Here is a 14,075-nt window from a genome sequence, read left to right on the forward strand (position 1 = left end):
TAATTAGAGTGCTTTCCTATTATTTTTTTATTGTCTGAATGGAAATATTATTACTCCTGGAGTACGCATTTCACTTTTTTTAGATTTTTAAATGACGATATCTATTTTTCGCGATTAAATAAATAGTGTAAGCACTAAGCTTATAGGAAGGGCCAGGTTCGTAGAAGGCAGAATGAGTTGACAAGTCTGGTTCCACACGTTTAATTCAGAGCACAGTTACAAACTCTCCCTTCGAGATACCGCGTAAGACTCCCTGTGTCTATTCCCTCCAAGAGGCTTCCTTCCGTGTCGCGTCCGTCCCGTGCCCCTCTCGGCGTCCTCCTATTGGCTGGAAAAGGCCGCAAGATCATGCACATCATATGCCTTCCCACGCCAAGATACTGCAACGTGTTACGGCATAAAGTGTTGGAGGAATACGCGGAGACCAATTCCCACGCGAGAGCAAGTTGTTAATCGGAGTAGGGTGTCAGAGTCATGCACGAGGATGGATCCCACGCAAGAGGTTGCAACGTGTTATGAGTTTCAGATACTGGACCCATCACTCGAACGTGACTCTGCGATTCTTCCATTACCCCAGAGCGGAACCGAGCTGACACAAGACGGCAAGCGACACCCTTACAATAGTGAAAAATTTTAAGCGCGCGAAAACGCGACGTCTAAGTATGAATGCTGGGAAAAGCCCGTGTGACGTCTGGATGCTGCTGTGTGAGGCCACCTGGGTGCAAAATTATGAACGCCGCGCCGGTACGATGCAGGCTGCTTGCTGCCGCGCATGGCGGTTGCGTAGAGTATCCTGATAGCAGGTAGCGCTAGGCTTAAATAAGGATTATTAAGAGCCAATCAAACAAAGGAAACTTTCCAACCATAGGCACTTTCCTTCTCTAAATTCAATCTCTCCGGCCTGTTTCTTCCGTCATACAGATCCTCCACGTATTCCTTCCATCTACTCTGTACCTCTTCTCGCTCGGTTAGCATCCTCCCATCTTTAGCCTTAATTTTTGACATGGCTTGCCCTCCTTTGCCGCCCGATAGCGACTTAACTTTGGCGTACAACGCGCCTTACTATCCTTCCTTCTGGAACTTTTCAATTTCCTCACACTGTCCTTTCCACCAAGTCTCCTTTTCCCTCTTAGTTTCACGTCCTAATCGATATCCTTATACATCCTTTTGCCCTGTTCTGTGTCAACGTTCTTCCACTTTCTCCTCTCCTCCATTTCTTTTTATCATGCCCTCCGTAATCCACGGCTTCTTTACCTTCTGTCAACGTATCCAATTGACTTCTCCGTCGATTTGAGTATCCCCGTTTTAATATTATCCCTCCCTTCCTCTACAGTCTAGGTGTCTATGTATTATCCATCTCCCGGATACTATTTGCCTCTAGTTCCTGACATTCTTTCCCCATAGTCCCCTTTAGGACATCTAAATCGATTTCTTCGCCTTTATAGCTTTCGTAAGTCTTTTGAAAATTGCGTTTCCTTTCATAAGTACAATGCTCTGATCTGAATCCGCTTCCGCCGCAGGGAAGCTGCGCGAGTTTTTCACACAATTCCTCACTCTCTGTCTTTCCTTGATGTTGTCGCCATTTGATATCCCCGGACCTCTTCCTATGTGTATCTTCGCCTTCTATGACGATTTAACCACGTGTTTGTAAAGAATAACATGTTTCTCCTGCAACATTCTGCTGCTTTATCTCCCCTGTGGTTCCACATTCCTAATCCAAATTCTCCTATTTCGTTTCCGTCCCTCCCTTCCCCGACCGAAGCGTTCCAGTCCTCAATCATAACTAGACTTTTCTTACCCGGGGCTTCTCTAACTATTTCCTCTAGCTTTTCATACACCTCATCTAATTCTTCCTCTTTATGATTGCTTGTGGGCAAATGAACTTGAACCACCACGAGGTTCGAGGGTCGCGTCTCAATTTCTACCACAAGAATCCTTTCGCTTACTTGATCGATACCTACCACACACCCACCCATCTGCTCACACACATTGGAAAATAAATTTATAAATTGCACGTTTATAGTACTCCATCTAAAAAGAAGAAAGTTAATCACCCTGCCTTAACTTCGTAAAATTTTACAGATATAAGACTACCAATTCAAAGCCAAAAACCAGATGTGCATGCCTCATTACATTTGAATCTGTCGCGATATGAATTTGTCTACAGTTTCAGATTTCAATTTTAGCATTATGATTTTCATTTGATGTGATTGAAATTGTCTTCTACTACCCATTTGTTTTTTTTTAACATTAAGACATTTATGTGTAAATTTTGAAGAGTATGATATTGAGCAAAAGGAAGATAGCTTATTCCTTTTTTTGCTCGAATACAAATGAGGTTTTTTGAAATTAATATTTTAAGTAAGCATTAATATTTTGTCCTTTTAGTTTTTGTAAAAAATTGTTTATAAATTGATTTTTATACCTTTTCATATCATTTTTAACAATATTGTTGCATAAAAGTGTGACCTTTAATGGTGCCAAAAAATTTTACTTAAAGAAGTGCGATATCGGATAGACTTTTCGGGAAGTTGGTTGCAAGTTCTTGAGTAGCATGATTTTTCCCGGAATGTCAAGAAAAAAAAACAGGATTATTTTTAATTATTTTCATCGACAGTAATCTTTCTGACCACTAAACCGAATCATTTAAATGAAAATTTATTTGGGCTCTGACTGTGAGAAAGAACCCATTATTCTAATCCTACTTGTGACGAATCTCGAGGCGTGTTAGGTGCAATGACACGGTGTTAAGGGATGGGAAGAGCATAGTTGATAATGGATAATAGAGCAGAATAGCCCAAGCGAAGAGAGCATTCCACCAAAAGAGAGACTAGCTAACAGCAGGAAACGTCTGGAAGAAAAATACGGATTTTTAGAACTTAGCATTTGGACTTTAGAACTTAGCACTTCTCAACGGAAGTGAGGCATGGATAAAGACCATAGTGGAGAAAGCTAGGATAGAGGCTTTCGAAATGTGGTGCTACAGAAGAATGATGAGGATGAAATGGGTCGACCGATAAAGAAAAGAGGAAGTCCCAAGAAGAGTAGGAGAGAAGAGAAGCCTCATGAAAACCTTAAGAAGAAGACGGAGCAGCCTTATAGCCCATATCTTGAGACATGATAGCCTGATGAAGAATATCGTCGAGGGATAAGAAGACGGCAATGACTGAAAAGGAAGAACTCGAATGAAAGATATGGGACTGGTAAAGAAGCATGTGAAAGAAAGGAAATACGTTGGTATAAAAAGATCAGCTGACTGGAGAATTGAGTGAAGAGATGCCTCAAACGAATCTTAGGCTTCGCTGACCAGTGATGATGATGATATGTAAAGCTAACAAACACTGACTTGCAGTCATCGACAAGAAATATGATCAACTTCGCAATGTATAGGATTACACAGCTTTTCAGTGGGGGTTCATATTAAGTCGATGTGTTGGGGAAAATGTCCACAAAAAAAGTGCCCCCTCGTGTTTGTTATTATTATAGTATTCTACCGATTAAGGTAGGTTTCCATGGAGCATTCAAGAAGTGATCTGGGAGCCTCCCTTTCCTTCCAGCACTGCCTTCTTTAATTTACTGTAAGGCCTACTCCCTTTCAATCTATCTAAAAATCCTATTCTTTTCTTTCCCCTCCCTCGTTTACTTAACAGTTTACCCTCTAACACCATTTTCAACATCCCCTCCTCGCTAAGACTCGCTACATCCAAACCTTCTGTCTCCTCCGTATCTCATCTAAAAGTTGCCTCTCCTCACCCACCATGTCCAGCACTTCGTCGTTTCTCCTCTTATCCGTCCATTTCACCCTCTCCATTCTTCTCCATACCAGCATCTCGAATGCCTCCAATCTTCTCTCGTCTTCTTTCCCCAGTGTCCACGTTTCCGCACCGTAGAGAGCTACACTCCAGATCAAACTCTTCACTGTTGTACTCGGCAAATAAATATAATTTTACGCATTTATTGGTGTTGTTAGTAAATGACGGCGAAATTTGGTTGAGTGTGTTGTGATGCTTCTCTTCCCCTCCTCATCCCTGGCCACCGCCGAGGAGATCTCGAGTGACGGGGACGCCTCGCGCGGCGCCGATGTTTTGTCTCTCGTCCCATGGGAAGGGCAGCGGGATGAGGAGAAAGCGGAATCCACGGAGCGGCGAAGGGGATGCCGGCGACCTACAGGCGCTCATTTATTTATATAGTTATTGTTCAGAAAAGCGTTTACATCAGCGGTTAGTTGGGTCAGTAAAGTGCTGATCATCGCACGAGGAAAATGTCACGGGAATAGTCCGATGTTAAGGAGTATGAGAATGAAGGAAGCGAAATGAACGGAGAGGAGGAACGACGAAGAAGTGCTGGACATGGTGGGTGAGGAGGGGCAGCTCATTGATATGCGGAGGAGACGGAAAGTGTGGATGGAGCGAACACATTTGTAAAAGGACGGTCCATTTTTCGTAGCAAATAGCTGGAGATTGAGGCTACGGATGGAATTATGGAAAAACATTGCTGGAATATATGTGTGACACAATGCGAACAATCTGACCGAGGAGAAGCAGTTAAAAACCCGATTATTCAGGGAGGCACTGGGGATGAGGATTACATTGTCAACAGATACGAAAGACACAATATTAGCACATACCGGCTACCTACTCTCTACATGAAAGAAAGAAACTTTTAGAAAGCTCCACACCTGTCCTCAACCCCCATTATGAGGTATTAACTCAGAGGGGGCAATTAAGGCAGATAGATTATTAGCCCTGAGAAAGTCTCCAGCATCGGGGACGAAACGTTGGTGTTTTGATGCGGGAATTCCCAAAAGGAACATCGCTGAGCATCCATGGACCGCGAATGATTAAAACAATGGGCGAGATAGAAGCGTATTAATTATTATTTCGGCTTATTTAAGTATACCGGGACTAGCCGCGGTGATAACTTTTACGGAGTCACCCGCAATGCACAAATTATGCGAAAAATCCACCAAATTGTGCGAAAAATTTTCCTCTGTGGATTTTTCGCACAATTTGTGCATTGCGGGTGACTCCGTAAAAGTTATCACCGCGGCTAGTCCCGGTATACCTAAATTAGTCTAAAGCGAACACCTCTCGTGTTCGAAGTTCGGGCTTTGCTCTCCGGCTGTGGCGTCATGCGCATGACCTGGACAGCTAGTCGCATAATATGCTCAGCAGTCCATACCATCTTGTCCGGTATAGTCCACAAATTTCCACGGGGGAGAACGACGCCTCGGTCGCTAAACTGGCTAAAGCACTCGGCCGGAAATCGAGGGATCCGGGTTCGAATCCCGGTGAAGGCGAATGATTTTTTCACTCCGAATTTTTCGCATTATTTCAGCTGTTTTGGTTGTAAGATGAAAATAATCGCGGTAGGTCCAACAAATCGACTCGAGTCGACTTGTGTGTGGGATCCGTCTTCCGATTGCGTTCATGACTCGCTACGCACCGCTGACCACTCAGGAGATATTCGCGACAGTGGGCCCACGTGGCACATCCAAGGGTAAGGGAAGCGATGCCTTCTTAAGGATACTCGATTAGTGAGGAGGTAAGAGGTGGAGGTAGAGGTCGCGGTACCTCGAGGTAACACAAATACATTGTGTGTTACGGGCGCGCGCATATTGAGCAGGTCGAGGCAGAGGTGTACCTCGCGGTTCACCAGGAGGTCGAGTGGGACCGCTTTCAAAGACAAACTCGTTTGTCTTTCGAGCGGTGTGTCGCGAGGTATATCGGGAGGCTTCTCCGTGATTGGTGCGTCCAAGGCCCGTTTCATGTGACATCCTAATGTTTTCCTGAAATTTGTCTGGGTAATACTTCAGTTGCAAACACAGATGGTGATATTCTCCCAGATCTTGTCGCGTTTGATTTATGGGATGAGCACTGAATTCGCGATCACTTGACGACCAGCCAGCCACCACTAACATGCTGATAACATGTCGTCACCATCACCACTACTATCGCTTAACACTGTGAAAATGTTTCAACTCACCAATAACCAATATACTTGATGCCATATAGAGAAAGACTGGCTATGACGTGATCGAGGCTATGGGAAAGCTGCGTGCGTAAACCTCTTCACTGTGCGATACTACCTCTACCTCCACCTCAATCTCCATCTTTACCTCTATCTCCAACTCCACCTCCTTACTATGCGAGTACCCTTAGAGAGATACGCGCAGCAGGCTGTAGCAACACGTGCCATCGCATCGCTTCAGTTAGACTCGCAATACGCTGTTCTTATGGCAGAGTCAAACAAAGGTCAACTATTATACTTATCGCATGCCTCAGTCTGTGTTCGAATTCTATTACTTATTCATGCACCTGGAAAAGTATTAGTATCAGTTAGGACCGAATATTAGGCAGTTATTACCGGAAAACAAGTTTCTACGCTACGCTACGCTGATTTTTCACGGTTTTTTTAGGTCTCAAGTTCCCAGCTGTTATGGCTGTCTACTGAGAGTTTCTTGGCAATTAGTACTATCAGGCGTTTAATTTTTCGTTGTGATCATGGTATATCTACGGCTTGCTTAAGTGGGGGAGGGAATACGGGAGGGGATAAGGGCAGTTTTGGGGACTTTGTGTTTTGCGTTTTCGGAAGGGGTGTAGTCCCAAAGGGTTTTCAAAAGTTCGTTCTGCGTCGCTGCGAAAGATTTTTCAAATCGGGGAAGATATTATTTGAGAATGGGGAGAAGAGGAGTTATCTTCAGGTATTTCCTGATATTTCTGTTGGAAACAAACCAAGGAGCCCCAACAATTCTTCTTGCAATGACATTTTCGGCAGATTGGATTCGTTTTAGGTGCGTTGCTGCAGCGTGGAGCCAGGCCGGGGATGCGTAAGACAGGAGGGGCTTGATGCAACTGTTGCATAGGAGCAGTTTGGTTTTGAGGCTCAGCGGCGAGGTAGATTTTAGAAGAGGCCGAAGCGCTGTGTGTGAGCGTTCCACATTTAGTTGACAGTACGGGCCTTATGGATAACAGTGTTGCCAAGCTTCCGCTCCGCCGGCAGGCATCCTAACAGCATATGCAACCACACGTATTATGGCGCCAAAACGGTTTAGTTCAAAAAGGAGTTAGGGATCGCACGAAAGACAGCGTAATTAAGGAATTTTTTAGCGTATATTACAATACCTTTGCTGCAGTATAAAAGGAAAAGTCTTTTGTTATTTCATGTACGTACTTATTCAATGCACAAACTGAATAATGAATAATCTGTAATGTAAAAAATAACAATAAATTGAAGGATAAAAAAAATTATAGCCGCTCCTGAATGAGACAAAATTTCTATTCCTTCCATATTATGCAATATTTTTTGGCTCTAGCTAGTATTACATGAAAGGCGATGTTGTATAAGACATCATCAATCTTCAATTTTTCAAAATTTTCCCGTACTTGGTTTATTGTAAATTAAAGATCTCTTTTCAAGCTGACATCTTCAAAGCTAATTTCCTTAATGTTCTCTTTCCTTCACCTTGTAGTAGGCAAGGATTCCAATTTCCTTGAGTAATAAGAGGCATTATCTACCACTATAATTGATCCTTCGGGTAAGTTTGCAAGAAGGGAGTGCTCAAACCATCTCTCGTAACACTCGCCACCCACTTCTTCATGCTCATCCATTGAGTTATTTTTGTACAGAAACACATGCGATGCTCCTTTTATGAACCCATTTTCCGTTCCTGCGTTTGTAATTGCAAATCGTCCTCCTCGGGAAGTGGGGGCCAAGCCCAGTATTTAGTCCAGCAAGAAAAGCTTGACGCGGATTTTCTAATTGTTTGTTTCGCAAACTAATGTTCACTATTTGTCCAACATTAATCCAACTTTCGCCTGTAAATACACTCGTCCAGTGTTCGCGACGATATTTTTTTAGCTACCTTAGATGTTTAATTGTGCCACCAACTAATAATATCATCCCTTTCGATAAGGATGATTCTTTTCCCCCTGCGTTCGTACACGAAGCCTATGTCCAAAAGAAGACGATATAGTGTTGTCCTTTTGTAATCTAGGAGAATACTATCCATATTCACCGGGTTTCAGATGGATTTTAAAGTCGGAAGAATAATTTTCACGAAGGATTCATGTACCTTCCTTCTAATTCCCGATCTCACAAAATCGTCGAAAATCACTGCCCTCGAATTTTTGTAAGGCTGTCTAATTTCTTTAGTTTTTGAAGGAGTTACCAATGGACCACGGGAGCTTTCCTTTCTCACTCCGTGAATAGTGAACTCCTAGCACCCAGTAGCCTTCGAAGCTTCTCGGCAGGCCTCACTAATGCTGAGAGATTTCCTTAAATATGAGGAGGCTTTGAGCACCAACTGTCTTTCGCGGCTTATGAGCTTCTCACCTTTTCTCCTCTTCTTTTTATCGGACATATTGATTGGGCAATTTACAGCAAAGATAAGTGTAAAACACACTTCACAATTCTCAAGTTCAATACACCACACAACACTTGTTCACTCCAAAAAAATGCAATGACAAACTGAACGCCTTCGTAAATTCTTCCCTCGGCCTCTTCGGCTTGGGTCGCTTTTGGGGCAGGTTTTATGGTACCCTATGAAAGGAACTCAGAAAAAACCCAATCCCCCTTTTGTAAATGCGTGCACTGGATGGGGTAGTGTTTCGCACAGATTTTGATATATTCTCTTTCTTGGTTTCCGTGATGGGACCTAAACACCCAAGGCGAAAGAGTCTTACTTCCAAGCCGCTTGCTTACTTTCGTGTATCAATGTATTCAGATAAAAACACTGCTGTTACGACGTATGAGTAGGTATTCTCTGTTTAGGATATCAAACGAATAGATAAATACATTTCATAGTATGCATTGACAAAAAACTCCATTTCCGCCCGAGAATTTCCCTCTGCGCGCAAGAAAAAGCAAGAAGCCCGTCCAGCGGCACCGTAATATTTTTTCTTAAGATAAAAACCTTGTAACTCGCTTCAGAATTGATGTAAGTTAATGATTTTTTCACCAAAAATAACCTTGCAGTTTTCTTCACATTTGGTACGCTGCATATAGGGACCTACGACGTAAGAAACGTAAGTAAGTAAGCGACTACTTTTTACCTTGCAAAAATCAAAATTTTCTTGTCCTAAAGTGTGTTACGTCGGCATAACAACATTAAAACTCAATATTTGTACAATTGGTGAAGACCCTCAAGCAGAAAATAGTGTGAAGAATGTTTTGCAAAAAAATTCAATTCAATACAGACAACGGTCAGGCAGAAATTGCGAGAAGAAGATAAAGTAAGAAAATACACGTTTCTGACGGAAATTTACGGAAATGTTTTTTATAGCTTTTGTTATACTTTTTATCGGAAAACTATTGGCGCCAATGAATGCAGCAGCTTTTTCTACATTAGAATAAACTTTTTAATCAGTGCATAACGCAACTTTAATTTTCGTGCTGTTGTTGACAACACCGCGCTCCTGGCCTTATGGAGATTAACATGGGAAACGATTCTCCATAAGAGCCCATACTGTCAACTAAATGTGGAAATAGAAACAACAGAAACAACTTTCGTCATTTCCTGCCGCATCCTTAAGGGAGAGTTCGAGAAAATTTAATAGTTCCACGTAATCGCACAGCTTCTTTGAGGTATTCTTTTATTTCATTTAAAAGATTAATGCATTGTTGTATAAATCATACGTATTACGCCATTCGAAAAAATTGCATTAATATCGTATGAAACGCTGATTACTTGAATTCTGTGATTATTATCAAATATAAAAATTACGCTAGTACGCTATACGATTATATATATTCGCAGCCCATAAAGCGTTTAATATGAAAAATTTAATGGTATCCCCATAAGCTCACGCAAAAAACAGGCCGCTTTTAAACGATTTTAAATAAACGATTTGAATTTTTCTCCTAGTGAATTGTAATGATGCATTCTCCTGGGTTTTCAACCGGGTCTATTGAGTCGTATAGGCCCACGTTTCGGAATACGACTTTTCTCCGATTTTCAAGGCTTGTTACTCAATGAAAATGGAAGACAATTCGTCTTCCGAACCGTCGGTCTATACGACTCAATTAACCTGGTTGAAAACCCGATAAGAATTCCTCAACAGGCTGACTATATTTCAAACGTTGACGATCGAAATCCAGCCATTCCGGCTTGTGCATTTCGGAGGTCACGGTGAAGGTAAAGGTGGAGCTGTCGAGGGTGGCAAGTGATGGGGCATGGGTGCACGATACCACGTGACATCGATGAGTGCAGACATCTGAGGGCAATACTGCTGGCTATTCATCGCCTGAATCACGATTATCACAATGATTTATGATTTTCCAAATGGCCACCAAATCTGCAGTCACCAGCCGCGCATTTGATTGAGTTTATGAAACTGGACACTCGCGACACCGGCGTCGGAGCGATCCGAATTTCACTTTGACATTACGTCCCACATTCGCAAGTTGCATCTTCAATCCGCAGTAAGATTTATTCTCTTTCATTCTATCACATTCTCTCCCTATCTTGCCTAATATCCTTCCCTCCAACACAGTTTTCAACATCCTCTCCCCGCTAAGTACTCCCTCTATCCAAATTCTCTCTCCATCATCTCCTCCATATCTCGTCAATAAGATCCCTAAAGGATCGGCCTAAGAGATCCCCTTGCGTTCGGCATTGCAGTGCCACAGTTAAAGTAAATCATACCACGCCTGAAGTGAAATGAGTGTCGCTGTACTGACCACCGTGGTCTCCACCTTCACTCATATGAAGAAAAGCTGCTGCCCTCTCCTCCGGGTGATGTGAGGCATAATTGCTGGCGGCCTTCAATTACTAAGTCACGGCATCTGCACAGGTTTTATGTATCATTTAGATGGCCTATCTTACCCAGGGATACACCCATACCACCTCGGAATACCGCCGATTTTTGTCCGCGACTGCGCGAAGTAAACTCGCTTATATCGCAGCTAAACTCTATGTCTAGCGGTTGACCCAACATCCGCACTCGGTGGCCTAAAGCTAAGCCGCGAGGTCTTCACATTTATGCTGATAAAGAGAATTTTTAATGCACTTTTGCTAGAGTGTGAAACACTGTGAAGCATTGCGTCAATTCTCATTCAAAGCACAAGAAGAGATATGCTGACTTCTGAAAGCGCTCTGATCCATGACAACTACCTTCATCTGAGCGCTAAATCAACCCTACTGCTCCTTGAGCAATTTCATTGGGACATTTTCGATCATCCACCATGGAATGCCGTGTGACTTCCATTCTAATGAAGATGTGGCTTGGAGAGAAGCGTCGTCAAAAGAGCGATGATCTTCTGGACAAAGGCAAAATTAGTTGGAAGTAATTGGCGGCAACATCCCATGAAGAAGGTATAGAAAAGCTTGTCCACAGGCACTACAAATTCCTCAATCGCCGAGGCGATAATATCGAAAGGACGCCACAAGTGCGCTCAACATTTATCAAATGGAATAATTATAATTATCACTTCGTCTTCTGTTTATGGCCCATCGGATGTTGAAAAAAACGGCTCTCGTAGATTGAATAAAGAAAATGTTTTTTTTAACAAGTCATTGTAATTCTTATTTTTTGTAGCTTTCTTGACTTAAAAAAAATAATTATATTATGCTAAAATTCTTAAAACCAGTGCAAACACTCTTGATTTAGAAATGTTGCAGCTAAACTGATCAATGGTTATTTGGCGGTACGAAGTTCGTCGGGTCTGCTAGTTAAATAATGGAAAAAAGGTTGGAAACGTTATAGCACGTGTAATTGGAGTGAGGAATGCTTTGTGCGTGACACAATTTAATTCGCAAAGGCGGCGCAAACGCGCGCTGTATGGGGTGGCCATCCATGCGGATGTGGATGAGGTGACGATGACAATAGGCCTTTGGCCACCCCTCCATGCCATCATGCCATCTATTGTTAGAAAGAGAGAACTTGGGAGGAGGGTGCTGAAGGGGGGCTGTTATATCGAGAGAGAGGAGGGGTGGGGGATTTGAAATAAAAGAAGAGCGATACAGCGTGAGGATTTGCTAAATATAAAGCGAATCGCAAACGCATGGCCACTTGGATGCGTGGACACTTTTTGATTTTCGGGAGAGATAGAGATTCTTTCTGGATCCCATGCCGACTTCTGTTTTTCGTCATCCCAATGAAAAATGCCTGGTCTATAATTGGACTTACGCAGTGAGTCGTAAGAAATAGTTCGCCTTGGTCACCTCATGAACAAACAAAAAATTTCCTTTAGCGGATTAATCTGTGACGCCATCCGAATTTGAGCGCCTGAATTGTGACTGACAAAGGCCGCCAGGGAAAATGATGATACTTACGCTTGCTGGGCAACCTACGGGATACCAACATCGCATTCTCAGATATCTGCACGGCAGAGATCTCATCACCAGCCGGCAGAAAAACAAAAAAGAGTAATAAAAACATTGATGCACTGATCGACAACTCGCACTGATGAGGATCGAAGGTAGAAATTATTAAAGAGACTGACAAATAGTCCACTAGTAATGGGTAAGAAGATAGTAAAATCAGAAATACTATCTTAAGGAAATTGTGACGACAGCCAACCTGATAACTGGGTGATAATAGAATTGACGAGGGGAAAAAAGCAAACATGCCAAACATCAAAGGATCAACGGACAAAATAGTAAGTATATTAGTTAAATATAATAATAATAATTTTATTACTCCACCATGACAGTGACAATAGTAAATTTTATTAATTTTTGGTAGCCTCGAAGGATAACTAACCTGTTTGAGGCTCCACAGTAGATTTGTTTTAGCTACACTCATATTTAATTTATTGGAGGCAAACCAACGTCGCAAATTGATCATGTGTGACTGCATATCATATTTTACATCAACCCAGTTTAAACCTGAATAATTTAAGGTGACATCATGCTGCAACATGTCCTTTAATATTGAGATTACATAGATCATTTACATAAATTAGAAATAGGATTGGACACCTTTGCCTTGCCTTGTGGAACTCCAGAAGTTATCATACTATAATTAAGTACTATAAAGATTACCCATTTTACACGCTGCATTCGCTTGCTACATGGGGTATATCCATTTTTCCCTTAGGCTGAAACAAAAATTTTCTGTCCGATACATCAACGAAAACTCTTCTTTAAATATCTAAATGAGCAATAGGAGAGTCATTAAAACGTTTTCGTGGGACTAGAAGTGCATCATAGGGCAACATCTATAAAAAGTGCTATTCAATAAGTATTGTGTCATAGATTATGATGAATGGCAAGCAAATCGCTGTCTTCCATTTGGAAAATAAAAATGAACGCGCAAATAAATTAGCCAAATAAGATATTATATAAAACGCTACCGCTGCGGATATAGACCTTATGTGTACTGCGAGCGTGTGAAGAGGTCAATTCGCTATCGAATGAAACCGGATATGACGAATCAAAAACGCACCGAATGGCGAATGGAACCGAATGTGTGTGATACGTCGAAGAACAGGCTGGCCGAGGACGCAGCTCAGACGTCGAGAACACCGCCATCCTCGCAATGAACTCGAGCCATGCTAGTTTTAGACGAGCAGGAGACTTCGAGTGACAAGAGTTTAGGTAAATGCATTATTTTTTAAATGTTGCGACTGAACGTCACCAAAATTGCTGTAGTGCAAGGGAGTTGAATCGAAGCGAGTTCCTGGAGTATGAAAGTCTCAAAATCATGTTGAGTCTTAGACATGAACCACTGAGTTACGATTGAAAAGTCGAGATTGGTGATGGTTCTCGATTGAGTGTAGTCCTCAATTCAGGTGCAAGCCAAGGAGGGATTTGTGGACATGCGTCCTTGTTGCGGGCCATCAGCAGGAGTAAGTATGTTTCTTGGGATTCAAGTGAGCAGAAGGAAGAGGCGGCCTCCTCTTTCACTTGTTTGCCAAACCCGATTCGAGTGCCCCCTGGCGTGTGCGACCCTAACTAGCAAGTGGCCGCTGTAAACAGTGCGCACGCGACCGACAAAGGGGGGCCTAACCCCCCTCTGCCTTGACCCCCACCTTCCAAAACCAACCCCACTTCATCTCCCTCTCCGCTCGGTCGCATTTCATATTGACCTTTTCCATTACACCCATTCGAGACGGTTGCGCGTGGGGGGGGG

The 14,075-nt window shown here is 42.6% G+C and overlaps 1 protein-coding gene across 1 annotated transcript in view; it reads right to left on the minus strand.

The window, feature by feature from the left end:
- Window positions 1–14,075, minus strand: part of LOC124161584 (protein vestigial-like) — an 80,320-nt gene that overhangs the window by 10,410 nt on the left and 55,835 nt on the right. The gene's annotated exons all lie outside the window — the stretch shown is intronic.

Source organism: Ischnura elegans, chromosome 6 (genome assembly GCF_921293095.1).
Source record: "Ischnura elegans chromosome 6, ioIscEleg1.1, whole genome shotgun sequence".
Classification (NCBI taxonomy): Eukaryota; Metazoa; Arthropoda; class Insecta; order Odonata; family Coenagrionidae; genus Ischnura; species Ischnura elegans.